At 45.1% G+C, this 26,596-nt stretch overlaps 1 protein-coding gene and 1 long non-coding RNA gene across 4 annotated transcripts in view; one reads left to right on the top strand and one right to left on the bottom strand.

Moving 5' to 3' along the window:
• Positions 1-26,596, bottom strand: part of LOC122556248 (EEF1A lysine methyltransferase 3-like) — a 51,172-nt gene that overhangs the window by 14,025 nt on the left and 10,551 nt on the right. The window contains exon 2 of one of the 3 annotated variants that reach the window (XM_043702870.2): positions 14,176-14,423. The exons of 1 other annotated variant lie outside the window; for it this stretch is intronic. The gene's annotated coding sequence lies outside the window, so the exon portion shown is untranslated. Of the gene's footprint in view, positions 1-12,259; positions 13,816-14,175; positions 14,424-26,596 lie in introns of those variants that run through there. One more of the 3 variants, XM_087993275.1, reaches the window with a different exon arrangement.
• Positions 23,674-26,596, top strand: part of LOC148148224 (uncharacterized) — a 34,465-nt gene continuing 31,542 nt past the window's right edge. Inside the window, exon 1 of the long non-coding RNA XR_015759083.1 lies at positions 23,674-23,691. This is a non-coding gene — a long non-coding RNA (uncharacterized LOC148148224). The remainder of the gene's footprint in view (positions 23,692-26,596) is intronic.

The raw sequence follows: 26,596 nt of genomic DNA, 5'->3' as shown, positions 1-26,596 counted from the left end.
TTATAGAGTCTTAGAGTCATAGAGATGTACAGCATGGTAACAGACCCTTCGGTCCAACTAGTCCATGCCGACCAAAAATCCCAACCCAATCTAGTCCATTTGCCAGCACCTGGCCCCTTGTACCAGCCTCCACCACTTCCTCTGGCAGCTCATTCCATACACATACCACCCTCTGCATGAAAAAGTTGCCCCTTAGGTCTCTTTTATATCTTTCCCCTCTCACCCTAAACCTAACCCCTCTAGTTCTGGACACCCCACCCCAGGGAAAAGACTTTGTCTATTTATCCTATCCATGCCCCTCATAATTTTGTAAATCTCTATAAGGTCACCCCTCAGCCTCCGATGCTCCAGGGAAGACAGCCCCAGCCTGTTCAGCCTCTCCCTATAGCTCAAATCCTCCAACCCTGGCAACATCCTTGTAAATCTTTGCTGAACCCTTTCAAGTTTCACAACATCTTTCCGATAGGAAGGAGACCAGAATTGCACGCAATATTCCAACAGTGGCCTAACCAATGTCCTGTACAGCCGCAACATGACACCCTCACTCCTGTACTCAATACTCTGACCAATAAAGGAAAGCATACCAAATGCCTTCTTCACTATCCTATCTACCTGAGACTCCACTTTCAAGGAGCTATGAACCTGCCCTATGGGAGTTCTTGCCTAATACCATCAAAATTGGCCTTCCTCCAATTTAAAACTTCAAGTTTTAGATCTGGTCTATCCTTTTCCATCACTATTTTAAACCTAACAGAATTATGGTCACTGGCCCCAAAGTGCTTCCCCACTGACACCTCAGTCACCTGTCTTGCCTTATTTCCCAAGAGCAGGTCAAGGTTTGCACCTTCTCTGGTAGGTACATCGACATACTGAATCAGAAAATTTTCTTGTACTCACTTAACAAATTCCCCTCCATCTAAATCCTTAACACTATGGCAGTCCCAGTCTATGTTTGCAAAGTTAAAATCCCCTACCATAACCACCCTATTATTCTTACAGATTATGAAAACCTCCTTACAAATTTGTTTCTCAATTTCCTTCTGACTATTAGCGGGTCTATAATACAATCCCAATAAGGTGATCATCCTTTTCTTATTTCTCAGTTCCACCCAAATAACATCCCTAATGTATTTCCGGGAATATCCTTCCTAAGTACAGCTGTAATGCTATCCCTTATCAAAAATGTCACTCCCCCTCCTCTTTTGCCTCCCTTTCTATCCTTCCTGTAGCATTTGTATCCTGGAACATTAAGCTTCCAGTCCTGTCCATCCCTGAACCATGTTTCTGTAATTGCTATGATATCCCAGTCCCATGTTCCTAACCATGTCCTGAGTTCATCTGCCTTCCCTGTTAGGTCTCTTGCATCAAAATAAATGCAGTTTAAGGTTAGAGGGGAAAGAATAAAAGGGAACTTGAGGGGCAACGTTTTTACACAGAGGGTGGTACGCATATGGAATGAGCTGCCAGTAGAAGTGGCTGAGACGGATACATTAACAACATTTGAAAGGCATTTGGACAAATACAAAGGAAAGCTTTAGAAGGATATGGGCCAAGTGCAGGGAAATGGGGTTAGCGTGGATGGATGGCACGGACCAGTTTGGGGCAAAGGGCCAGTCTCCGTGCTGTAGGGCTCTATGACTCTGTGACACTAAATGTTAATTATTGCTTGTCAGGGCCCAAGCCTGGATATTGTCCAGATCTGCTTCAGTATCCGAGGAGTCGCGAATGGTGTGAAACACTGTGCAATCATCTGCAAACATTCCCACTTCTGACCTTATGATGGAGGAAATGTCACTGATAAAGCAGCTAAAGATGGTTGGGCCTTGAAAATTACCCTGACAAACGTTTGCAGAGATGTCCTGGAACTGAGATAACTGACCTCCAACAACCACAACCATCTTCCTATGTGCTAAATATGATTCTAACCATCAGACAGTTTGCCCCTGACACCCATTTGATTGAGATTTTAAAATTATGAAAGGAACAAGGAAATGACAGAGAAGAGTAAACCAAAGTGAGTGAATTACAGTTGTCAGGTGTAGAAAGGGAAATATCAGATAGAAGGATTGATTGGATTGATAGGAGATGAAGAGAATAAAATGAAAAGTAAGAAAATAATTAACGTTTTAAATTTTAACTGTAAATTTATCACGTCGGAATAAGACTCCATAGTTTAAACAATTCCTTTTACAAGCTTTGGAAGTTGACTGTCATTACAGAACCACAAGTCTCTGAATTAGAAATGAGTCCATGCTATTAAGTAGCTGATGCAAGTTCGTAACAAGTTAAATGGGGTGGGGTGGGGTGGGGTGCATAATTAATGCATAATTTCAGCAATTCACGAACCTCACAGGGAGATTGAGAGCAAACTACTGTGTCTGAGAACTGACAGCAGAGGGGAAAAATTGTCCAGAACCCTGTGATGATCTACCATTCATGGGGTATCACTTGGGTGTTACAGGTTATCAGATAATTTGCATGTTAATAACTGTAAAAACAATTAAACTCATTGTCAATTTAACAAATAAATCAGAGCTGATGACAAAGAATTATGACAGCTTAGCTTCTCCAGTTTCCAAGTAATTACAATTTAAAGATTAAACAATGTGATATTGCAATTACTTACAATTCTACTGCTGTCGTTTACAGAAAGTTAGTTTTCTCATGGTGCTGTTCAAGTACTATTGCAGGTCAGTGATGCAGTCAGAATTGCTCATACATTCTGATTTCAGTGTGCTTTATCAAGAACCTAATGCAATATCAGGTTAATAGATTCCATTTGAGAATGCAGTGTGGCATTATACACTGAATGCAGAAAGTTTTTCTAACAGGATGCAGCACCTTACCCTGGCTAGCTCCACACATACAGCATGGCTATCGAAATGTCAATGGAGAATTTTGTGACCAAGTTCAGAGTGGAGGTTATCTGTTCAGTCATAGTGTTTTACAGACTGGAACAGTGGAGTCAATCAGGGTGCAACATGGAGGTCCTGGTGGCTTAGGTAGGCAGAAAGGATCCTATTGCTATCAGTCATCCCTTCAGCCAGTACCATCAGAGTCACATTATCAGGTGATTCATCTCACTTTTTCACTTGTTGGATTTTACTATGACACATTGCCATCATGTTTGTCCACAATTCAAAAATAATTCATTGGATGCATAGCACTTTGGGATATCAAGAGAATGTAAAGTGTATTATGTACGTTCTTTCTTAAAACATGAGCTTTGCCCATTAGTACTATTTTTCAGATACCACCATTCCAGTGAGAGTCTTTTCTGTCAGAAGCGGATGGAAATCTGACTGTGTGCTGGTCACATTTGACTGGATGGTAAGAGTGTGGTTTAGAGTGGGTTCAATCCCTGTTGCATAGCTCTGAGAGACCTGCCTCCTCGCCTTTCCCCATACAGATGGAATTGTGACCTGTAAGCTATGTAACCTCGTCTGTCTCTTTTGAAGACAGATGTCCAAGGTTCTTGGTGCCCTAAGGCTAATTACCAGGTTTATTTAAATCGACCATGGGAAATCATGTGCTGTGTTAGCAGAATTCTACGGCAACGAGTCTCCTTGCCAGAAACAGTGTTGGAAAATAACCTTGATAAAAACAGATGACCTCAGATGCAGTTCATACAAAGTATTTGTACAATCTCTGAGGTTTAAACCCTTCGATGAACTTTTACGATACAGTGTAATTTATTCACCTTTTCCTGACATTTCTGAACAAAGGAATATTAGGGTTTGCAGAAAACACTTTGTGTAATAATACTTTTTGACAAGTAAAGTCAAGGTTGGTACAGTTTGTACTTTGAAATCTTGTTACAATGCCATTGGTAAAGTTGAATGTTAAGTTAGCTTTCTCCATGGAAGACCCATGTCAAGACTAGGCATACTTGGAACTTTGGAGAATGAATAAAATGTTAAACTTAATTTAAATAAAATAGGGCATGGAAATTCATCTACGCCCAAGAATGGCCTGAAATTAGCATTGGGCCCCCCTACATTGACATGGGACTGCTGCCAGTCACGTTTCCTTATGGGTATCACTGACAAGGCGAGTACTTATTGGTTATCACCGGTTACACTGGAGATGGTGGTAGCCACTGAAGTCCACTTCGTAAAAGTAAGTCACAATGTTGTTAATTTGAGACTTTAGGGATTTTAACCAGTGACAATAAAGGAATGATGCTGAGTGTCCAATGCATGATGGTGCAGAAGGCAACTTGGGGGTGATGGTGTTCCCATCACAACGACATAAAACCCGAAAATGTAGGAGGAGCAGGAATGCTGGAGGAACAAGTCTGCTCCAGCATTCAATGAGGTCATGACTGATGTGATATTCCTTTTAGACGTGTTTTCCCTTGAGAGGGAATGAAAACTCGGAAGGTAGGCAGAACTCAGGCAAGTGGGACTTTATTCATGCAGAAACCAGTTAAAGCAGGGAGAGGGCTAAAAGATATTCTCTGAATCTGGCCTCAACGTACAAACTTAATTATTCACTTAATCTTTGGCTCAGATCAGAAGATAGATCAATGACACACTCTAACTTGTAAAAAGCAGAATTTTTATACATGTCTATATTATAATGACCACATACAACACGTTTACAGCCCTTCCCTCCTAATCCATACACCCAATCCAGTAAAATACCTAATCAATGATGAGCATTCCCATGTCCAACCTCATGATCTCAGGACGTTTAACTGACATTATAATCTCTCGGCCTTGGGATCTTTTTATACATCCTATCTATTCACATTTCAAGGTCAATTGCTATATTCCTTTGGGCCTTTCTGGCTGGCTTTATCTGTAGTTTGAATTCGATTATTTATTGTATCTCATGTGCTGTCTTATCAAATTCAGTCATTACTCTTATATTGCCCACTGTCCTAATTATACATGCAAAAATACAAAAGATAGTTAATTTTAACTAGTTGCTATAAGATTTGTAATGTTGATTTTTGTTAGGAAATTAGTTATAAAGTGTGAGGTTAAATATAGCTTTTCTTACTCTTAGTAATTTGTGATTAATGGACTGTAAACAACCATTAAACAAAGATGGGGTACTGGGCTAATGGACGGATACTTGGTAGTGTGGATGAGCAGAGGGACCTTGGTGTCCATGTACACAGATCTTTGAAAGTTGCCACCCAGGTAAATAGTGCGGTGAAGAAGGCATATGGCGTACTGGCTTTTATTGGTAGAGGAATTGAGTTCCGGAGTACTGAGGTCATGTTGCAGTTGTATAAGACTCTGGTGCGGCCGCATCTGGAGTATTGTGTGCAGTTTTGGTCGCCATACTATAGGAAGGATGTGGAGGCACTGGAATGGGTGCAGAGGAGGTTTACCAGGATGTTGCCTGATATGGTAGGAAGATCGTATGAGGAAAGGCTGAGGCACTTGGGGCTGTTTTCATTGGAGAAAAGAAGGTTTAGGGGTGACTTGATAGAGGTGTACAAGATGATTAGGGGTTTAGATAGGGTCGACAGTGAGAATCTTTTTCCATGTATGGAGTCAGCTATTACAAGGGGGCATAGCTTTAAATTAAGGGGGATAGGTATAGGACAGATGTTAGGGGTAGGTTCTTTACTCAGCGAGTCGTGAGTTCATGGAATGCCCTGCCAGTAGCAGTGGTGGACTCTCCCTCATTATGGGCATTTAAGCGGGCAATGGACAGGCATATGGAGGATAGTGGGCTAGTGTAGGTTAGGTGGGCTTGGATCGGCGCAACATCGAGGGCCGAAGGGCCTGTATTGCGCTGTATTCTTCTATGTTCTATGTTCTAACCTATTTTGTTCAGGACAGATGATGGTATTCCTGAAGCTTATTAACTTTCACACCGAGGTGTAAATGCTTTTTCTTTAATATTTTATTAAGCTTTAGTTATATGTATTTTTTTTATGTTAAAAACTACCTCTATGATTCCCAAGAATTTCTAACTAGAACCTATTGCAGAGTAATTCATTTTCAAAGAAACAGCTACAAAATAACTTTAACTGGTGTTCTGGTAATGACTTAAGGAGGTGACTGGGCTTATCCCATGCCTGGTGTTCATTCACTCACTGGGGCAATTACTTTTCCATTAATGAGGGCTAGGATTAGTTCCTGGTCTATTTTCGAGACATGCCCTTATTAGTATTGTCTGGAATGGGGTACTCATGGCCTTAGTGTGACTTTGTTCAAAGACGTTGTCATTTTATTTAATTAAAGGCTGGAACAGACTGTTGATCTTATTTACCTTCTGTCAGCCATCTTGCGTTTTAATTCTAAAGCAGGTTGCTTCTTTCTGTTTGTTGGCCATTTTGTGTGAGCAGATATGGGTCATTTTGTTATAAGCATGTGTACAGTGCACCCCTACAATCCTCTACTCCACTTTCCTACCTATCCCTATAACCTTTGACTCCCTTACTGATTAAAAATCTTGTCTATCTCAACTTTGAACATACACAATCACACAGCCTCGACAGCACTCTGAGGTAAAGAATTCCACAGATTCACAATGCAACATAGTCACAGCCCAGATCTTTTACTGACTCAATTGCACCCAGCTATATTTTGATATTACACACCTGAAAATGGATAGAGCAATGAACATAGAAAACAGAATTGTACAGCACAGGAATGAGCCCACAATGTTGTGCCAAACATGACTCCAAATTAAACTAATCCCTTCTGCCTGCCCTTGGACCATTTACATTCATTCCTTGCATATCCATGTGCTTATCTAAAAGTCCCTTAAACACCCTGATTGTATCTGCCTCCACTACCACCAGCCCTGGCAGGGTGTTCCAGACTCCTACCACTCTCTGTGTAAAAACTTGCCTCTCACATCTCCTTTGAATTTTTCCCCTCTCATCTTAAATGCATGGCCCATAGTATTAGACATTTCAACTCTGCGAACAGTTACACAGACTTCTACCAAGTCTCCCCTCAGCCTCCATTTAGTGATGGAAAAGGATAGGTAAATAATGTAGAGCAAGTGTTATTGCTAGGGGAAAGGCAATTATGATGCAATTAGGCAAGATTTAGGATGCGTAGGATTGGGAAGGAAACTAAAGGGGATAGACACAATTCAAATGTGGAGTTTACTCAAGGACCAGCGACTGTGGGTCCTTGATAAGTGTGCACCTGACAGGCAAGGAAGAAGTGTTTGAGCAAGGGAGCCATGGTTTACTAAAGAAGTTGAATCTCTTGTCAAGAGGAAGAAGAAGGCTTATTGTTGCTGTTCTGTTCGCTGAGCTGGGAATTTGTGTTGCAGACGTTTCGTCCCCTGTCTAGGTGACATCCTCAGTGCTTGGGAGCCTCCTGTGAAGCGCTTCTGTGATCTTTCCTCTGGCATTTGTAGTGGTTTGAATCTGCCGCTTCCAGTGTCAGTTCCAGCTGTCCGCTGCAGTGGCCGGTATATTGGGTCCAGGTCGATGTGTTTGTTAACAGAAGAAGGCTTACGTTAAGATGAGCACTGTTTAAGAAGGGTGGTAAGGACAAGCCAGGGAACTATAGACCAGTGAGCCTGACGAGAGTGGTGGGCACGTTGTTGGAGGGAATCCTGAGGGACAGGATGTACATGTATTTGGAAAGACAAGGACTGATTAGGAAGAGTCAACATGGCTTTTTGCATAGGAAATCATGTCTCACAAACTTGAGTGGGTTTTTTGAGGAAGTAACAAAGAGGATTGATGAGGGCAGAGCAGTAGATGTGATCTATATGGACATCAGTAAGGCGTTCGACGAGGTTCCTCATGGGAGACTGATTAGCAAGGTTAGATCTCACGGAATACAGGGAGAACTAACCATTTGAATATAGAGCTGGCTCAAAGATAGAAGACAGAGGGTGGTGATGATGGGTTGTTTTTCAGACGGGAGGCCTGTGACCAGTGGAGTGCTAGGTCCTCTACTTTTTGTCATTTACATAAATTGGATGCAAGCATCTGCCATTTCTCAGCCCAGCTCTGCATCCTGTCTGTGTCGCGCTGCAACCTGCAATAGCCCTCGATACTATCGACGACACCTCCAACCTTTGTGTCATCTGCAAATTTACTAACCCACCCCTCAACCTGCTCATCCAAGTCATTTATAAAAACTACAAAGAGCAGTGGCCCAAGAACAGAGCCCTGTGGGACCTCACTCAACACTGACCTCCAGGCAGAATGCTATCCATCTACAACCACTCTCTGCCTTCTGTCAGCCAGCCAATTCTGAATCCAGATAGCCAAATCTCCCTGCATCCCATACTTCCTGACTTTATGAACGAACCTACCATGGGGAACCCTATCAAATGCCTTACTGAAATCCATTTACACCACATCCACTGCTCTACCGTCGTCAACCTGTCTTGGACACCTCCTCAAAGAACTCAGTAAGATTTGTGAGGCATGACCTGCCCCTCACAAAGCCATGCTGACTGCCTTTAAGAAGGCTTCTCGTATGTGAAAAAGGCATTTGGTATGCTTTCCTTTATTGGTCAGAATATTGAGTACAGGAATTGGGAGGTCATGTTGTGCCTGTACAGGATATTAGTTAGGCCACTGTTGGAATATTGTGTGCACTTCTGGTCTCCTTCCTATTGGAAATATGTTGTGAGGTTTACAAAATTATTTGGGGCATGGATTGGGTAAATAGGCAAAGTCTTTTCCCTGGGGTGGGGGAGTTCAGAACTAGAGGGCATAAGTTTAGGGTGAGAGGGGAAAGACATAAAAGTGACCTATGGGGCAACTTTTTCACGGCAGAGCTGCCAGAGGAAGTGGTGGAGGCTGGTACAATTGCAACATTTAAGAGGCATTTGGATGGGTGTATGAATAGGAAGGGTTTGGAGGGATATAAAAAACATAGAACATAGAACAATACAGCACAGAAGAGGCCCTTTGGCCCTCGATGTTGCGCCGACCTGTGAACTATTCTCAGCTCGTCCCCCTACACTATCCCATCATCATCCAAGTGCTTATTCAAGGATTGTTTAAATCTCCCTAATGTGGCTGAGTTAACTACATTGGCAGGTAGGGCATTCCACACCCTTACCACCGTCTGAGTAAAGAATCTGCCTCTGACATCTGTCTTAAACCTATCACCCCTCAATTTGTAGTTATGCCCCATCCTAGGAAAAAGACTTTCACTGTCTACCCTATCTAATCCTCTGATCATCTTGTCTGTCTCTATCAAATCTCCTCTTAGCCTTCTTCTTTCCAATGAGAACAGACTCAAGTTTCTCAGCCTTTCCTCATAAGACCTTCCCTCCTAACCAGGAAACATCCTGGTATATCTTCTCTACACCTTTTCCAATGCTTCCACATCCTTCCCGAAATATGGCGACCAACACTGTACACAGTATTCCAAGTGTGGCCGAACCAGGGTGTTGTATAGTTGCAGCTTGATATTGTGGTTCCAGAGTTCAATTTATTTATCAATGAAACGTAACACACCGGATGCCTTTTTAACAGCACTATCCACCTGGGTGGCAACTTTCAGGGATCTATGCACATGGACTCCAAGATCCCTCTGCACATCCACACTACCAAGAATCTTTCCGTTCACCTCGTACTCTGTCTTCCTGTTATTCTTCACAAAGTGAATAACCTCACATTTAGCTGCATTGAACTCCATTTGTCACTTCTCAGCCCAATTCTGCAGTTTATCCAAGTCTCACTGCAACCTGTAACATTCTTCCAAACTGTCCACTATTCCACCGACTTTAGTGTTGTCTGCAAATTTACTAATCTATCCACCTATGTCTGCATCTAAGTCATTTATAAAAATGACAAATAGCAGTGGTCCCAAAACAGATCCTTGTGGCACACCACTAGTAATTGGACTCCAGGCTGAATATTTTCCATCAACCACCACTCGGTGCCTTCTTTCAGAAAGCCAGTTTCTAATCCAAACTGCTAAATCACCCTCAATTCCATGCCTCTGCATTTTCTCCAAGAGCCTACCATGTGGAACCTTATCAAAGGCTTTACTGAAGTCCATGTATACCACGTCAACTGCCCTACCCTCATATACATGCTTGGTCACCTCCTCAAAAAACTCAATGAGATTTATGAGACACGACCTGCCCTTGACGAAACCATGTTGACTGTCTGAAATTAAATTGTTGCTTGCTCGATAATTATAAATCTTATCTCTTAAAATCCTTTCCAAAACCTTTCCTACAACAGAGGTTAGACTCACTGGTCTATAATTACCTGGGTCATCTCTACTGCCATTCTTGAACAAGGGCACAACATTTCCTATCTTCCTGTCCTCTGGTACTAAACCTGTAGACAATGACAACTCAAATACCAAAGCCAAAGGCTCCGCTATCTCCACCCTAGCTTCCCAGAGAATCCTCGGATAAATCCCATCCGGCCCAGGGGACTTGTCTACTTTCACTCCTTCTAGAATTGATAACACCTGTTCATAACTAACCGCAATCCTTTCTAGTCTAATATCTTGTACCTCATTCTTCTCCTCAACAATATTCTCCTTTTCCGGAGTGAAAATAAATGAGAAATGTTCATTCAGCACCTCTCCGATCTCCACAGGGTCCACATTCAACCTCCCACTTCTGTCTTTGACTGGCCCTATTCCTACCCTAATCATCCTTTTATTCCTCACATACCTATAGAAAGCTTTAGGGTTCTCCTTTATTCTATTTGCTAAAGACTGCTCGTGTCCTCTCTTTGCTCTTCTTAACTCTCTCGTTAAATCCTTCCTGGCTGATCTGTAACTCTCCATCGCCTCATCTGTACCATCTTGTCTCATCAACACATAAGCCTCATCTTCTTCTTAATAAGAGATTCAATGTCTGTAGTAAACCACAGTTCCCTTACCTTATCATTTCCTCCCTGCCTGACAGAGACATACCTATCAAGGACACGCAATATCTGTTCCTTAAATCAGCTCTACATTTCGATTGTCTGCATCCCCCGCATTTTGTTACCCCATTCTATCCATCCTAATTCTTGCCTGATCGCATTATAATTGTCCTTGCCCCATTGATAACTCTTGGCCTGTGGCATGTACCTATCACTTTCCATCGCTAAGCTAAATGTAACTGAATTATGGTCACTCTCTCCAAAGTGCTCATCTACAACTAAATCAAACACCTGGCCTGGTTCATTACCAAGCACCAGATCCAGTGTGGCCTCCCCTCTTGTCGGCCTTCGACTTACTGTGTCAGGAAACCCTCCTGTACACATTGGACAAAAACTGATCCATCCAACGTACTACAGTTATAGCATTTCCAGTCAATGTTGGGAAAGTTAAAGTCCCCCATAATGAGCATCCTGTTCCTTTCACTCCTACCCAGAATAATTTTGCCAATCCTCTCATCCACCTCCCTGGAACTCTGTGGAGGCCTATAAAAAACTCCAAGTAATTGACCTCTCCTCTCCTGTTTCTAACCTCAGCCCACACACCTCAGTAGATGAATCCTCATCAAAAGTTCTCTCAGCCACCGTTATATTATCCTTGACTAACAAGGCCACGCATCCTCCTCTTTTACCGCCTTGTCTGTTCTTAATAAAAGATCTAAACCCTGGAAACAGCAACATCCATTCCTGACCCTGCTCTATCCATGTCTCCGAAATGGCCACAACATCAAAGTCCCAGGTACCCATCCATGCTGCAAGCTCACCTACCTTATTTTGGATACTTCTGGTGTTGAAGGAGACACACTTCAAATCAGCTTGCTGTCTGCCAGCACACTCCTGTGACTGTGAAATTCTGTCCCTGTCCTTCCTACTCTCATCCTCCTGTGCACTGGAACTACACCTCAGGTTCCCATTCCCCTGCTCAGCTAGTTTAAACCCACCCGAATAACACCACCAAATGTCCCACTCAGGATATTAGTACCCCTCTGGTTCAAGTGAAGACCGTCCTGTTTGTACAAGTCCCACCTTCCCCAGAATGAGCCTCAATTATCCAAGAACCTGAAACCCTCCCTCCTGCACCATCCTTACAGCCACGTGTTCAGCTGCTATCTCTCCCTATTCCTTGCCTCGCTATCACAGATCAGGTGAATTGGCCGTGCTAAATTGCCCATTAGTGTTAGTGTTAGGAGGGAAATGGTTCTGAGTGGGTTACTCTTTGGAGGGTCTGTGTGGAGTGGTTGGGCCGAAGGGCCTGTTTCCACTCTGTAGGGAATCTAATCTAATCTAATCACGTGGCACGGGTAACAATCCAGAGATAGCAACTCTGTTTGTTCTAGCTCTCAGCTTCCACCCTAGCTCCCTGAAATCCTGCCTTATATCCCTATCCCTCTTTCTACCTATGTCGCTGGTACTTACATGGACAACAACTTGAGGCTGGTCATCTCTCCCTTCAGGACCCCAAAGATACGATCCGAGACATCACGGACCCTGGCACCTGGGAGGCAACCGCGAGTCTTATTTGTTCCCAACAAACCTTCCATGTGAGCCGGGTGCTGGCAGGACTAGATTGGGTTGGGATATCTGGTCGGCATGGACGGGTTGGACCGAAGGGTCTGTTTCCATGCTGTACATCTCTAGGACTCCATGACTCTATGACTATGTGAAGGCTTAGTTAGGGCACTTGAGACTTATAAGTTAGCCAGGAAAGACCTAAAGAGAGAGCTCAGAAAAGTCAGGAGGGGACATGAGAAGTCATTGGCAGATAGGATCAAGGAAAACCCTAAAGCTTTCTACAGGTATATCAGGAATAAAAGAATGACTAGAGAAAGATTAGGGCCAATCAAGGATAGTCGTGGGAAATTGTACGTGGAGTCTGAGAATGTAGGAGAAGCGTTAAATGAATATTTTTTTGTCAGTATTCACACTGGAAAAAGACAATGTTGTCAAGGAGAATACTGAGATATAGACAACTAGACTAGATGGGATTGAGGTTCACAAGGAGGATGTGTTAGCAATTCTATAAAGTGTGAAAATAGTTAAGTCTCCTGGGCCAGATGGGATTTATCATAGGATTCTCTGGGAAGGGAGGGAGGAGATTGCAGAGCCTTTGGCTTTGATCTTTATGTCATCACTGTCTACAGGAATAGTGCCAGAAGACTGGTCAATAGCAAATGTTGTTCCTTGTTCAAGAAGGGGAGTAGGGACAATCCTGGGAATTATAGACCAGTGAGCCTTACTTCGGTTGTGGATAAAGTGTTGGAAAAGGTTACAAGAGATTAGCATTTAAATGGGCATTGGATAGGCATATGAATGAAAATGCAATAGACTGGATAGATGGGCTTCAGATTGGTTCCACAGGTCAGCACAACATCGAGGGCTAAAGGGCTGTAATGTTCTATGTTCTATAATCAGAGGGGTTAGATAGGGTGGACAGTGAGAGCCTTTTTCCTCGAATGGTGATGCACAGTGTAAGGAGACATAGCTTTAAATGGAGGGGTGATAGATATAGGACAGATGTCAGAGGTAATTTCTTTACTCAGAGAGCAGTAGGCGCGTGGAATGCCCTGCCTGCAACAGTAGTAGACTCACCGACTTTAAGTGAATTTAAGTGGTCAGTGGATAAACATATGGATGAAATTGGAATAGTGTAGGTTAGATGGGCTTCAGATTGGTTCCAGTTTGGCACAACATCGTGGGCCGAAGGGCCTGTACATGCTGTAATGGTCTACGTTCTATGTGCTAGAACCAAATCCATTGATTTTAGGAGAACTTTGGCTTGTTGGCTTCAGCTTTTTAAAACATAATTGTTCATTGCATGTGGACATCACTGGCTTGGCTCATATTTATTGTTTGTTCCTAATTGGCCTTCAGAATGTAGGTGCTGGGGTGCCTTCTCATGCAGCTGCAGTCTTGAGATGGAGGAACACCCATAGTGGAGTTCGGTAAGGAGTGCCAGGATTTTGTCCCATGCACACATTCCTGTGTTACAGCTTTTCACATGGATTGCAACTCATTTGAAGAGGAGGTGCCAGTGTTGGACTGGGGTGGACAAAGTTAAAAAACACCCAACACCAGGTTATAGTCCAACAGGCTTATTTGAAATCACAAACTTTTGCAGCGATGCTCCTTTGACAGGTGACTTCACTCCAAAAGCTTGTGATTTCAAATTAACCTGTTTGACTATAACCTGGTGACTTCTGATCTTGTCCACCCCAGTCCAACACTGGCACCTTCACATCACTGTTAGTAATGGACATCGAGATCACGTACCAGAGTTCACTCTCTGATAATTTTATGAGCAGTCATTGAGAGATTTTGAAAATTCAACAAACCTCTGAAAACTGAGAAAAGATCATGATGTTTTAGAAGGGGCATTTGTGCATCTGAGTTGCTGAGACTGATACATGCAAAGAAAGTGATGAGCTGCTGCATGAAGTGCACCTTGTAATGACTAACTTTCTATAAATAGCAAGATAACTCAGTTAAAGGATTTCTGAAGATTCCTCATTGTAGGCCTGATTCAAGCTGGCTTCCTTGATGCTTGGCTTTGACTGATATCTCTTCTAAATGTATTTCCTTCCTGCAAGGAACAATAATGTTTAATCAGAAATAACATATTTTAATCACTTATGATTATACTCGTAGGAAATACATTGTTTGAGCAATTATTTTTAACAGAGCCAATGATGTCCTCCACTTAGTCAAGGGTCTCTTTGACACAGTTTGAGACCAAAACCAGTTCCTTTGTATGGTACACACTTGTGAAAGGTCAGTACTGTAACTGCAGAAGATCATGCAAAGGGAAGTGTAATGTCAAAACACAGACTATTGGAATGTTTATTAAGTAGAATGCAGTGAAGAATTGATTGTCAGAGAAAGCTATGATTTGACATTTATCTCTCATTTATGTTACCAATCTGAATGTAGAATTCAGTACTTACTTTTCAGGATTTTTGGAAAAAAACATCAAATTTCAAATTTTATTCCATGACTGGACAGCATTTATTGAACAGTCCCAAATAGTGAAGAAATACGTTAACAACCAATATAACACAATCAGGTAGACATTATTGTTAAGGCCAATGTATTCTGCTCACACTGAATTGACTTTGAGAAGGTACAGTTATAGAGTCAAAGAGAAGTACAGCACAGAAACAGACCCTTTGGTCCAACTCGTGGCTACCAGGGTACATGAACACCAGCTAGCCACAAAAAGACACGGCCCCCCTCTCCCTCATAGCCCTACACACGGATGAAAAAAAACCCCACCATTTCCACTGGGACAACACATCTATCCTGGGACAGGCTAAGCAAAGACATGCCAGAGAATTCCTAGAGGTCTGGCACTCCAACCACAATGCCATAAACAAGCACATAGATCTAGATGCCATCTATCAACCCCTCAGAAAACGAACAGGAAATAACATCACCACAAACCCCAGGAACCCCATCCAGGAGAAAGATATAAATAGAAAGCAGGAGACAACAGCTTCGCTTCACTTGGAGGTCGCCACTGATGATGTTACCTAGCCAGGTAATGAAACGTCTGGATACGAAACCTACAGCTCAGCGAGCAAACCTACACCCTAAAAGGTAATTCTGTCTCCAGAGCAATTAGAGATGAGCCATAAGTTGTTGAATTATACAGCACAAAAACAGACCTTCAGCCCAACTCGTCCATGCTGATCAGATTTCCTAAACTGAACTAGTGCCATTTACCTGCATTTGGCTCAATTCCCTCTAAACCTTTTCTATCTATGTACTTGTCCAAATGTCTTTAAATGTTGTAGCTTACCCACCTCTACCACTTCTCCTGGCAATTCATTTCATGTATGTTCCATCCTCCATGTGACTAAGTTGCCCTTCAGGTCCCTTTTAAATCTTTTTCCTCACAGCTTAAACCTAAGCACTGTCCTGGACTCTTTGGACTCCCCTGCCCTGGGAAAAAGACCTTCACTATTCATCCTATTCATGCCCCTCATGATTTATAAAAGGTCACCCCTCAGCCACCTGCGTTCTAGGGAGAAGTTACAGTCCATCGGCCTCTCCTTATAACTCAAAACCTCCAGTCTCTGCAACATCCTTGTACATTTTCCCCATACCCTTTGTAGTTTAACAACATCCTTCCTATAGCAGAATAATCAGAATTGTACACAATATTCTAAAATTAGCCTAACCAAAGTCCTGTACTGCTGCAACATGACCTCCCAATTCCTATACTCATTGCTCTGACCAATAAAGGCAAGCGTACCAAACTCCTCCTTCACCACCCCGTCTACCTGTGACATCACCTTGATTGCACAATGTTCCACACCATTTGCAATTCCTCAGACAGTTGAGGACAATTGTTCCTATGTTCCAAGTATGACTCCAAACAGTGGAGAGCTTTTCCTGATTCCCATTGATTCCAGTTATGCCTACACTGTGTGATGCCACACTTAGTCAAATGCAGCTTCGATGTCATTTTCAAATCCACCATTGTGTTCAACTTTATTTTTTCCCGTGTTTGAAAAAAGGCTGTAATGAGGTCAGGAGCTGAGTGGCCCTGAGCAGATTATTGCTGAGCAAGTGCTGCTTGATGGCACTGCCAACAGTCATTCCACAACCTGATGAAAGCTGGGCCAGGTAAGGGCAGCAGGTTTCCTCCCCTATAGAACTATAATGAATCATATTAGCTTTTACAACAGTTGACACGATTGGCAATTGATTGATTTGATTTATTGTCACGTGTACCTAAGCACAGTGAAAAGCTTTGTTTGCGAGCAACACAGGCAGATCATAGTAAGCAAGGGCACACAGATCATAGGGTGAAAAAAGAACTTCGACAGAGTGAGGCATACAGGTTAGACCGCACAGGATGTACTTGAAGCAAGATCAACATTAACAAGTCAGCATCATTTGAAGTTAGAGAATCCATTCATCAGTCTAATAACTGCAGGGAAGAAGGTGTCTTGAACCTGTCAGTGTGTGTTCAAGCTCCTGTATCTTCTTTATAGACAAAGACACTGCAGATGGAATCCAAATAGACAACTAGGAGGCTGGAAGAAAACAGCAAGCCAGACAGCATCAGGAAGTGGAGAAGTCAACTTTTTGGGTATTAACTCTTCTTCAGGACTCAATGTGGGGATAGTGAGAGCTACAGATCAAAAGTGGGGGGTGTTGGGTGGGGAGAGTAATGGAATGGAGAGGTAGTGATAGGTGGACACAAGTAATATACTATACTTGTAACTATACAGTGAACGGAAGGGCCTTGGGAAGGGCCTTGAGCAGAGATATCGGGGAGTTCAGGTCCATTGTACCCTGAAGGTTGCTGCACAGGTGGATAGAGTGGTCAAGAAGGCATATGGTATGCTTGCCTTCATTGGACGGGGTATTGAGTATAAGAGCTGGCAGGTCATGTTAAAATTGTACAAGACATTGGTTCGGCCGCAATTAGAATACTGTGTACAGTTCTGGTCGCCACATTCCAAAAGGATGTGGACGCTTTGGAGAGGGTGCAGAGAAGGTTTACGAGAATGTTGCCTGGTATGGAAGGTGCTGGCTATGAAGAGAGGTTGAGTAGGTTAGGATTGTTTTCATTAGAGAAAAGGAGATTGAGGGGGGACCTGATTGAGGTCTAAAAAATCATGAAGAGTATAGGCAGGGTGGATAGAGACAAGCTTTTTCCCAGGGTGAGGGGTTCAAAATGAGAGGTCACGTATTCAAGGTGAGAGGTGAAACGTTTAAGGGGGATACACGTGGAAAGTACTTTATACAAAGGGCAAAAGGTGCATGGAATGCATTGCCAGCAGAGGTAGTAGAGGCAGGCATGGTAGATTCATTTAAGGTGTGTCTGGACAAATGCATGAGGAGGTGGGGAGCAGAGGTATACAGATGCTTAGGAATTGGACGATAGATTTAGACAGTGGATTGGATCGGCACAAGCTTGGAGGGCCGAAGGGCCTGTTCTTGGTCTGTAAATTTTCTTTGTTCTTTGTAATGGGTACGACCTGGTTGGTTGATGGGAGAGATGAATCTAGTTGGTAGCTGGAAGGAAGGGTTGGTAGTGGAATGGAAGTCAGGACGTGGGACTGGAAAAGGAGCCAGCAATGGGTGTGAAGGTTATTTGAAATTAGAGAACTCAATGTTAAGTCCTCTGAACCATCGGCTGCCCAGGTGGAAGGTGTTGTTTTTTCCAATTCACAGTCTGATTCACTGCAGCAATGGAGGAGACTTAAGATGGTCATGCCAGAGGGGGAGTGGGAGGGGGAATTGAAATGGGCAGTGACCGGGAGGTTAGATTGGCCATTTCGGGCCAGGCAAAGGTGTTCAGCGAAATGGGCATCTAGTCTATGTTTGGTCTCACCGATGTAGAGATATCCACATTGGGAGAACCGGATGCAGTAGATTAGGTTGGAGGAGATGCAGGTGAATGTCTTGCACCTGAAGGACTATTTGGGGCCCTGGATGGAGATGATGAAGGCAGTGCATAGGGGAAAGATTTTGCATCTTTTTCTGTTATAGGGAAGTTTTCTGGTTGGGGGGAGGGGGGTGTTCTTGGTGAGGAATGTCGTGCGAACCAAGGAGTGGTGAAGGGAATGGTCCTTGAGGAAGGTAGAGTAGGGTGGGGAGGGCAAGAAGTTCTGGGTGGCAGGATCAAATTTGAGTTGGCAGAAGTGTTTAAGGATGATACTATGAATTCAGAGGCTGGTGGAGTGGAAAGTGAGGACGGGGGGGGGGGGGTGGCACAGTGGCTCATAAGTTAGCACTACTGCCTCACAGCACCAGGGACCCAGGTTCAATTCCAGCCTCGGGCGACTGTCTGTGTGGTGTTTGCACAATCTCCCTGTGTCTGCGTGGGTTTCCTCCAGGTGCTCCGGTTTCCTCCCACAGTGCAGTTTAGGTGAACTGGCCATTCTAAATTGCCAATAGTGTTAGGTACATTGGTCAGACGGAAATGGGTCTGGGTGGGTTGCTCTTCAGAGGGTCAGTGTGGACTTGTTGGGCCGAAGGGTCTGTTTCCACACTGTAGGGAATCCAAAAGAAATCTTTATTATGCTTAGAGCAGTGGAGTGTGGAAAGGAGAAAGTGTGGTGAAGATTTTTCTGAATGACAGAGAGGGGAAAAACTATTGTTTCAAGTAGGAAATCATAGAACATAGAACATAGAACATTACAGCGCAGTACAGGCCCTTCGGCCCTCGATGTTGCACCGACCTGTCATACCAATCTGAAGCCCATTTAACCTACACTATTCCATGTACGTCCATATGCTTGTCCAATGACGACTTAAATGTACTTAAAGTTGGCGAATCTACTACCGTTGCAGGCAAAGCATTCCATACCCTTACTACTCTCTGAGTAAAGAAACTACCTCTGACATCTGTCCTATATCTATCATCCCTCAATTTAAAGTTATGCCCCCTCATGCTCACCGTCACCATTCTTGGAAAAAGGATCTCCCTGACCACCCTATCTAACCCTCTGATTATCTTATATGTCTCTATTAAGTCACCTCTCAACCTTCTTCTCTCTAATGAAAACAGCCTCAAGTCCCTCAGCCTTTCCTTGTAAGACCTTCCCTCCATACCAGGCAACATCCTAGTAAATCTCCTCTGCACCCTTTCCAAAGTTACCACATCCTTCTTATAATGCGGTGACCAGAACTGTACACAATACTCCAAGTGCGTTCGCACTAGAGTTTTGTACAGCTGTAGCATGACCTCATGGTTCCGGAACTCGATCCCTCTATTAATAAAAGCTAAAACACTGTATGCCTTCTTAACAACCCTGTCAACCTGGGTGGCAACTTTCAAGGATCTGTGTACCTGGACACCGAGATCTCTCTGCTCATCTACACTACCAAGAATCTTACCATCAGCTGAAACTGACAACTGGAAGCGGCAGGGACAGGCCACTATAAATGCCGGAGGAAACACCACAGAGGATCAAATATGAAGGTAGGCTAGCCAGTAATATTAGAAATAATAGTAAAAGTTTCTTTCAGTACATAAGAAACAAACAACAGGCAAAAGTAGACATTGGGCCACTTCAAACTGATGCAGGAAGCCTAGTGATGGGAGATAAGGAAATAGCAGGAGAACTTAACAAGTACTTTGCGTCAGTTTTCACAGTGGAAGACATGAGTAATATATCAAAAATTAAAGGGTGTCACGGGGCTGAGTTGAGTATGGTTGCCATTACGAAAGAGATAGTGCTAGAAAAGTTAAAAAGTCTTAAAATTGATAAATCTCCTGGCCCCGATGGGATACACCCTAGAGTTCTGAGAGAGGTGGCTGAGGAAATAGCAGAGGTATTGGTTGAGATCTTTCAAGAGTCACTGGAGTCAGGAAAGGTCCCGGATGATTGGAAGATGGCTGTTGTAACCCCCTTGTTCAAGAAAGGATCAAGGCAAAAGATGGAAAATTATAGACCAATCAGCTTAACCTCGGTTGTTGGTAAAATTCTAGAATCCATCATTAAGGATGAGGTTTCTAAATTCTTGGAAGAGCAGAGTCTGATTAGAACAAGTCAACATGGATTTAGTAAAGGGAGGTCATGCCTGACAAACCTGTTGGAATTTTTTGAAGAGGTAACAAGTAGGTTAGACCAGGGAAACCCAGTGGATGTGGTCTATCTAGACTTTCAAAAGGCCTTTGATAAGGTGCCACACGGGAGGCTGCTGAGCAAGGTGAGGGCCCATGGTGTTCGAGGTGAGCTGCTGGGATGGATTGAGGATTGGCTGTCTAACAGAAGGCAGAGAGTTGGGATAAAAGGTTCTTTTTCAGAATGGCAGCCGGTGACGAGCGGTGTCCCGCAGGGTTCGGTGCTGGGGCCACAGCTGTTCACATTATATATTAATGATTTGGATGAGGGAACCGGGGGCATTCTAGCGAAGTTTGCCGATGATACGAAGTTAGGTGGACAGGCAGGTAGTACTGAGGAAGTGGGGAGACTACAGAAGGATCTAGACAGGTTGGGAGAGTGGTCCAGGAAATGGCTGATGGAATTTAACGTGAGCAAGTGCGAGGTCTTGCACTTTGGCAAAAAGAATAAAAGCATAGACTACTTTCTAAATGGTGAGAAAATTAATAAAGCCAAAGCACAAAGGGATCTGGGAGTGCTGGTCGAGGATTCTCTAAAGGTAAACATGCAGGTTGAGTCCGTGATTAAGAAAGCGAATGCAATGTTGTCTCTTATCTCAAGAGGGTTGGAATATAAAAGCAGAGATGTACTACTAAGACTTTATAAAGCTCTGGTTAGGCCCCATTTGGAGTACTGTGTCCAGTTTTGGTCCCCACACCTCAGGAAGGACATACTGGCACTGGAACGTGTCCAGCGGAGATTCACACGGATGATCCCTGGAATGACAGGTCTAACATATGAGGAACGGCTGAGGATACTGGGATTGTATTCGTTGGAGTTTAGAAGATTGAGGGGAGACTTAATAGAGACGTACAAAATAATACATGGCTTGGAAAAGGTGGATGCTAGGAAATTGTTTCCGTTAGACGAGGAGACTAGGACCCGTGGACACAGCCTTAGAATTAGAGGGGGTCATTTCAGAACAGAAATGCGGAGACATTTCTTCAGCCAGAGAGTGGTGGGCCTGTGGAATTCATTGCCACGGAGTGCAGTGCAAGCCGGGACGCTAAATGTCTTCAAGGCCGAGATTGATAGATTCTTGTTGTCTAGAGGAATTAAGGGCTACGGGGAGAACGCTGGTAAGTGGAGCTGAAATGCGCATCAGCCATGATTGAATGGCGGAGTGGACTCGATGGGCCGAATGGCCTTACTTCCACTCCTATGTCTTATGGTCTTATGGTCTTATAGAAGCGCTTTACAGGAGGCTCCCAAGCACTGAGGATGTCACCTAGACAGGGGACGAAACGTTTGCAACAAAAAATTCCAGTTCGGCGAACAGAACCACAGCAATCTTACCATCAGCCCAGTACTTTGCATTCCGGTTACTCCGACCAAAGTGAATCACCTCACACTTATCTGCATTAAACTCCATTTGCCACCTCTCAGCCCAGCTCTGCAGCTTATCTTTGAGCTGTAGGGAGAGGTTGAACAGGCTGGGGCTGTTTTCCCTGGAGCGTCGGAGGCTGAGGGGTGACCTTATAAACCTAGAGATTTGTAAAATCATGAGGGGCATAGATAGGATAAATAGACAAGGTCTTTTCCCTATGATGGGGAGTCCAGAACTAGAAGGCATAGGTTTAGGGTGAGAGGGAATAGATATAAAAGGGACCTAAGGGGCAACAATTTCACACAGACGGTGGTGCATGTATGGAATGAGCTGCCAGAGGAAGTGGTGGAGGCTGGTAGAATTGCGATAGGCAACGTTTAAAAGGCATGGGAGTTTTGGATGTAGGTTTGCTCGCTGAGTTGGAAGGTTCATTTCCAGACATTTCATCACCCTATTAGATAACATTTTCAGTGGGCCTCATCTTCACTGCTGATAATTCCTGCTTTCTATTTATATGTTTGGGTTTCTTTGGGTTGGTGATCTCTTTTCCTGTGGTGATATTACTTCCTGTGGTGAAGTCACTTTCTGTTCCTTTTCTCAGGGGGTGGTAGATGGGGTCTAACTCGATGTGGTTGTTGATGGAGTTCCGGTTGGAATGCTATGCTTCTAGGAATTCTCATGTGTGTCTTTGTTTGGCTTGCCCTAGGTTGGATGTGTTCTCCCAGTCGAAGTGGTGTCCTCCCTTATCCGCAAGTAAGGATACTAGTGAGAGAGGGTCATGACTTTTTGTGGCTAGTTGGTGTTCATGTATCCTGGTGTCTAGTTTTCTGCCTGTTTGTCCAATGTAGTATTTGTTACAGTCCTTGCATGGTATTTTGTAAATGACATTGGTTTTGCTTGTTGTCTGTATGGGGTCTTTCAAGTTCATTAGCTGCTGTTTTAGTGTGTTGGTGGGTTTGTGGGCCACCATTTTGCCAAGGGGTCTGAGTGGAGGGAGTGGTTTGTGTCCTGAGTGTAGGTGGGAAGTACCTGGACCAAGGCGGACAGAATGGGGCAGTGGTAGTCAGGAGGATGGACCTCTGTGTTGCAGAGGCTGAAAACCAGGCAATCACCTTTTTCACGCAGAGGGTAGTACATGCATGGAATGAGCTGCCAGAGGAAGTGAGTCAAGATTAGAATGGTGATGGAAAAGCACAGCAGGTCAGGCAGCACCCGAGCAGGAAAAATTGCAAAAACTGAGAGCCCACAAGCTGTCATTGTGGGATATGTGCCAGGAAGTGGTGGAGGCTGGTACACTTGCAACAATTAAAAGGCATCTGGCTGAGTACATGAATAGGAAGGGTATCAAGGGATATGGGCCAGGTGCTGGCAGGTGGGACTAGAGTGGGTTGGGATAGCTGGTCGGCATGGACAAGTCGGACTGAAGGGTCTGTTTCCGTGCTGCATATCTCTATGACCAGCTCTCTAACACCACATCCTATCTCCCCCTTGACCACAACCTCACCATGGACTATCAGGCTACCATCTCCCACACTGGGTCGTAACTTCATCACGCCCAACCTCATGGTCCCCCAGCCCTGCACTGCCTGGTTTCACCTGCTCCCCAAGATCCACAAGCCCAACTACCCCTAGCGGAACCATCTTCTGCGCATGCTCCTGCCCCACCACAGTCATTGCTTCCAACCTGGAACCCCTTCCCCTCACCTTTGTCCCAGGCACCGGCCAGCTCCATCCGGGATACCAGCCGCGCCTCACCGCCCCCCCCATAGGCCAATGGGAGATGGTGGGCGGTGCCATGCTGACGTAACTGGAGTATATAAGGAGCGGTGCGGGCGTGCTATAGTCTCAGTGTGCCGCGGGAAGGGGCGGCCGGGCTGTCCAGGCTAACCCTATCGCAGGTGAGAGCACGGGCCTCCCTCACACACTCCACAAACCCGCGCTGTTTTACTCACTAACTTTCAGCGGCACCGTGAGGGCGGCGACGATCAAATTTCCCCCTTCCAAAAAAAAACCAAACCAAAAAATGTTAGTGCGGATGTGCGGCCCGCGGCCCGGCCTCCCTCCCTCCCCCGCGGCCTGGGGGTCCTGAGGGCGGTGCTGTGTGTGTGTGAGACCCCCTTCCCCCTCCCCTTCCCCCGGGGTTTACCTCACTCCGGGCCCGGCCTGTGTAGGCCGCGGTCAGCACGGCCGCTCGCGTAGCCAGTGGCTGCCGCGAAGAGTTGGTCTCTGTCAGCCCGGCTGGCTCCGGGGGGTGAGGCTCCAAGCCCCGGGGGGCCGAGGGGCAGCAGCCGCCCGCAGGCAGATCAAACCGTGACCGGCCGCTTCACTTCGCTCGTTCACGGCGGGGAAGGTGCGGGGAAAGGCTGTATCTCCCTGAACCCGTGGGACTTACAGCACCGGCCCCGGTCAGACACTACCACCCGGGGGGTACATACCAGCCCGGGGGGGGGGAAAGTACACAGTGGTTAGCACTGCTGCCTCACAGCGCCAGGGACCTGGGTTCAATTCCCGCCTCAGGCGACTGACTGTGTGGAGTTTGCACATTCTCCCCGTGTCTGATTGGGTTTCCTCCGGGTGCTCCGGTTTCCTCCCACAGTCCAAAGATGTGCGGGTCAGGTGAATTGGCCGTGCTAAATTGCCCATAGTGTTAGGTAAGGGGTACATGTAGGGGTGTGGGTGGGTTTCGCTTCGGCAGGGCGGTGTGGACCTGTTGGGCCGAAGGGCCTGTTTCCACACTGTAATCTAATCTAAATCTAATACCAGCCTGGGGGGGGGGGTACATACCAGCCTTGGGGGGGGGGGGGTACATACCAGCCTGGGGGGGGGGGGGGGTACATACCAGCCTGGGGGGGGGGTGGGGGTACATACCAGCCTGGGGGGGGGGGGGTACATACCAGCCCGGGGGGGGGTACATACCAGCCCGGGGCGGGAGAGGAGGCCACATCGGGTGCAGAGGATGCAATAGATGATGTGTGTGGAGGTGCAGGTGAATCTGTGGCGGACATGGAAGTCCTCTATATTGGGGAGACAGGCCAGCTACTTGCGGAGCGTTTCAGAGAACACCTCTGGGACACCCGGACCAACCAACCCAACCACCCTGTAGCTCAACATTTCAATTCCCCCTCCCACTCCACCAAGGATTTGCAGGTCTTTGGACTCCTCCATCGTCAGACCACAACAAAACGACGGTTGGAGGAAGAACGCCACATCTTCCGGCTAGGAATCCTCCAACCACAAGGGATGAACTCGGCTTTCTCCAGTTTCCTCATTTCCCCTCCCCCCAGCCTGTCTCAGTCAAATCCATCAAATTCAGCACCGCCTTCCTAACCTGAGATCTTCTTCCCGACCTCTCCGCCCCCACCCCAGTCTGACCTATCACCCTCACCTTGACCTCTTTCCGCCTATCACATTTCCGACGCCCCTCTCCCAAGTCCCTCCTCCCTACCTTTTATCTTAGCCTGCTGGACAAACTTTCCCCATTCCTGAAGAAGGGCTTATGCCCGAAACGTCGATTCTCCTGTTCCCTGGATGCTGCCTGACCTGCTGCGCTTTTCCAGCAACACATTTCCAGCTCTGATCTCCAGCATCTGCAGACCTCACTTTCTCCTCTTAACTCCTATACTCAATGCTTTGACCAATAAAGGAAAGCATATCAAATGCCACCTTCATTATCCTATCTACATGTGCCTCCACTGTCAAGGAACTATAAATGTGCACTCCAAGGTCTGTGTTGAGCAGCACTCCCCAAGACATTGCTATGAAGTGTAAAGTCCTGTACTGATTTATCTTTCCAAAATGCAGCACCTCTCATTTATCTAAATTAAAATCCAACTGCCACTCCTCAACCCATTGGCCCATCTGATCAAGATCCCGTTGTACTCTGAGGTAATCGTTGCTATCCACAACACCTCCAGTTTTGGTGTCATCAGCAAACGTACTAGCTATACCTTATGTTCATATCCAAATCATTTATATAAAATAACAAAAAGCAGTAGACCCAGTACTGATCCTTGTGGCACGCCTCTGGTTACAGTCCTTCAGTCTGAAAGGCACCCCTTCAACACCACCCTCTGTCTTCCACTTTTGAGCTAGTTCTCCCTGTAAACCTTGCTAACCAGTCTCGTATGAGGAACTTTGCCAACCACCTTTGTTACTTCAAAAAATTCAAGCAATTTCATCGTAATAGTGGCAGGAGTAGGCCATTTGGCCCATTGAACCTGCTCCACCATTCATTAAGATCATGGCTGATCTAGCCATCGTCTCAACTCCACCAACCTGCATTTTCCCCATAACCTTTAATTCCCCAACCATGAAAAAACACATCCAACTGTCTTGAATATATTTAATGAAACTGCCTCTACGGCTTCCTTGGGCAGAGAATTCCATGGATTCACTACTCTCTGAGAAAAGCAGTTCCTCCTCATCTGTACTAATCTATTCACCCTAATCTTGAGGCCATATCCCCTAGTCCTAGTCTCACCCACCAGCAGAAACAACTTTCCTGCCTCTCTTATTTATCCCTTTTCATAATTTTATGTTTCTGTAAGATCCCCTCTCATTCTTCTAAATTCTAGTGAGTACAGTCCCAGGCAGTACAACCTCTCCTCGTAGGGTAACTGCCATTTCCCCCACACAAAGCCATGCTGACAATCCCTAATCAGTCCTTGCCTTTCCAAATACATGTAAATCCTGTCCCTCGGGACCACTGATGCCAGGCTCACTGGTCTATAGTTGCCTGGCTTTTCCTTGTCACCTTTCGTAAATAGTGGCACCATATTAACCAAACTCCAGTCTTCTGGCACC

The sequence above is a fragment of the Chiloscyllium plagiosum genome, unplaced genomic scaffold (genome assembly GCF_037043375.1).
Source record: "Chiloscyllium plagiosum isolate Xiang-an unplaced genomic scaffold, Cpla_swu_hap1 HiC_scaffold_13, whole genome shotgun sequence".
Classification (NCBI taxonomy): Eukaryota; Metazoa; Chordata; class Chondrichthyes; order Orectolobiformes; family Hemiscylliidae; genus Chiloscyllium; species Chiloscyllium plagiosum.
Note: the sequence above shows the minus strand (reverse complement) of the source record. Positions and strands in the feature narration are given on the sequence as shown.